Raw genomic sequence first — 2800 nt, 5'->3', positions numbered from 1 at the left:
AATCTTGCAATCCTTGGTAAAGTTCTGAACATATATCACGCTGATTTGAACATATCCATCGTAGTCTGTGTTTCAATCTTTATATAATTGTCAACTACGTATTGTTGAAGTAGATGTCCTCCTCTAAGTAGCAAAGATGGCAAATTTTATCGTATATGATTAAGAAGATAATTTACACTATATGAGTATAGGTGTAAATTTTAGTTTAAATTATTTTTAATTAAAAATATACAGCATAACGTACAATGTTTTTCACTAACATGTGGCATATACGCATAGTAATTTAAGCATGTTAACCAGGTACCATTGATATTTCGGCTATTTATGTCCCAACCATATGTACCATATGGTAGAAGGAGTGTATATTGCAAAAGGCCATAATAGCCAACTACATCTTGAATGCTGACAAGATTTCCACCGATTCCTTGTATAGTAATATCTCGACTACTCAAAGTTTCTTGACATTCGTTGTCAACAATGACAGCTGCAACTTGAGATGTTGTTGGTAAACTATATTGATGTTCATTAGGTTTTTGTTGCCTGATGATGAGCCTACAGTTAGGTATGTCTTGACATTTGTCAATTTGTCGAAACACGTGCACAAATGGATTCTGTTGATCAATAATGTTCTGTATGTTAAGCAACAATTTTCACCTTAGCTCTGGATTTTCATGAAGTCTATTGTCTATATCATGATCTGTGTCTACAATCCACATCTGCATGTACATTGGCCTACAATTCACATTTAGTAATAGACTTCCAATCGAATGATATATTGATCCATGGGCACGAAATGTGTAAATTCCATGCGTATCGGTTGCTGAAGACTCATCTAAGTTGACTCCCATCGATGTAAAAGAGAAACATGAATGTATGCCCTTATGAACTGCCGAAAATGCATGTCTTCCTCATTATTCGAAGCATACAACTCTTGCAATTCAATGAGAGAAGAGATATGATTCAAAATTGTATTTCCATTTCTATAGCAAAGTTGCGATGTTTCACCATGAAACAATATAGCTTGGCAATATATACAAATTCTTGGGTCAAAAAATTTCCACTGATAATTTATCTCACTTTCACCAAAATCTCTTGCTAAGCTGATGTATGATAGTAATGATATTGTTTTCATTGAAGTTAATTCCTGCAAAAAATTTCAAATTAATCTTCAAACTAACAATGTAAAAAAATATTGTTGCTAAAAGAGTGAACCAATAAATTATGTAATTGAAATTTATTATTCTAACATATTTGTAAGCTTTGTTTTTAAAAATAATTTAATTTCAAAATATTTAACGATATATATTGTATAAAGAAAAATTTCCAAAATACTTATTTTTTCTCCTACATCCTATTTGAAATTGTGAAATGCATATAAGCGCTAATGAAGAAGTCATATATTTGATATAGTACGGTATACAAATATACACAATATTTTTAAATAATATTTTTCATATATATATATATATATATGAATTTTTGGAAAGTGAGAATAATTATTTCCAATAATTTAATATTTTTTTATGAAACTCTGAAAATAATACATTTAAAAAATGTACAACGTGTTCAAATTATATTTTTCATGTTAAAAAAAATATAGTCAACTTTTAAAACTTTTAAATGATTAAAAATTTGTCCATAAAATGTTGAAAACTGAAACAAAAAATAAAAATCAATCATATGGTTGATGTACTCTCAACAAAGTCATTAAATATTAAATGTAGAACTTGAGAGGTGAAATTGGTGGCAGAAGCAATAAAACGTTTTCATTCTAAAAAATAAATACACATATATGTGACAAATAGAAATGTAGTGAAACAATTATTTAGCGAAGTAAGATTAATTGATGTAACTTATTTTGATTCAATTATTTAATTTTATTTAAACCCACTGATAATGGATAAAAGTGTGAAGCATATATATTGCATCGAATATTTATGTGGATATAGTAGAATACCTTGATGAATAGAATTTGGCAATGGTAGACGTGTGCTAGTACTTCCACGTTCGAAATGTGATGTCAAATTATGAAAGATATTGGCTCTGAGCGACATGTTTGTCGCACTGTAGTCATATCAACAACTGTCATGAACAATAGATGTGGAGCTTTTTAAAATTTGGTAGCTGTAGTAGTACTTGAGAATGAGAACTATTTAGGATGTTTTGTACAATACATCATTAAATAAATGTTTTTTTTTTTGCCAAGAAAGTATTGTTTAACATTACATTTTGCATAGAATTCCAAATATTGTAGAAGATACTTACGATTTCCATCGATATTATGAGTTGATTCTTGAATCAATATAGTTGGTGCAACAAAATCACTATTAACAAGATTTGACTCATCTGAAATTGATGATCTCTCATTATCTTGTCTCCTTCGATAATTTGCACGACGGCAAGCCAATTCCATGCTCCTTGCATCCTCATTCTGTTAGACCTAAAATTATTGTGGCGATACAAATCAAAACCAGCAGGTTGTTAGTTAAAATCAGTAGACAATATAAAAGCAGGACTAAGTTTTCAGAACTTAGATAACCAGAAGCAGAACCTAGTCTGGAATAAGTATTACTTGATGTTTTCTTTGCTAACGGAATAGTCTTAAAAGTTACCGTTACTTTATCGAGTACAAGTATTTATTGCACCATTAAATACTGTACTAAGTCATTTAATTCGCTTTACCCATCTTAGTAAGTAACAAAGACTGACTGTGTTAAAAGCCTTTTTGCAGGATCCATTTAAGGAATAAAGCTGTTTCTTTCAGACACCAAAAGTGCCGTTTTTGATTATAGACGTTGGA

The 2800-nt window shown here is 29.9% G+C and overlaps 1 long non-coding RNA gene across 1 annotated transcript; it reads right to left on the bottom strand.

The window, feature by feature from the left end:
• Positions 1 to 1101: 1101 nt before the first annotated feature.
• On the bottom strand, positions 1102 to 2426 carry LOC142537911 (uncharacterized). The gene is made up of 3 exons (XR_012818591.1): positions 2266 to 2426; positions 1958 to 2082; positions 1102 to 1144 (listed from the first exon to the last, which is right to left on the bottom strand). It is a non-coding gene; the product is annotated as an uncharacterized LOC142537911 (long non-coding RNA).
• Between the last annotated feature and the right edge of the window lie 374 nt (positions 2427 to 2800).

Source organism: Primulina tabacum, chromosome 2, assembly GCF_025594145.1.
Source record: "Primulina tabacum isolate GXHZ01 chromosome 2, ASM2559414v2, whole genome shotgun sequence".
NCBI lineage: Eukaryota > Viridiplantae > Streptophyta > Magnoliopsida > Lamiales > Gesneriaceae > Primulina > Primulina tabacum.
Note: the sequence above shows the minus strand (reverse complement) of the source record. Positions and strands in the feature narration are given on the sequence as shown.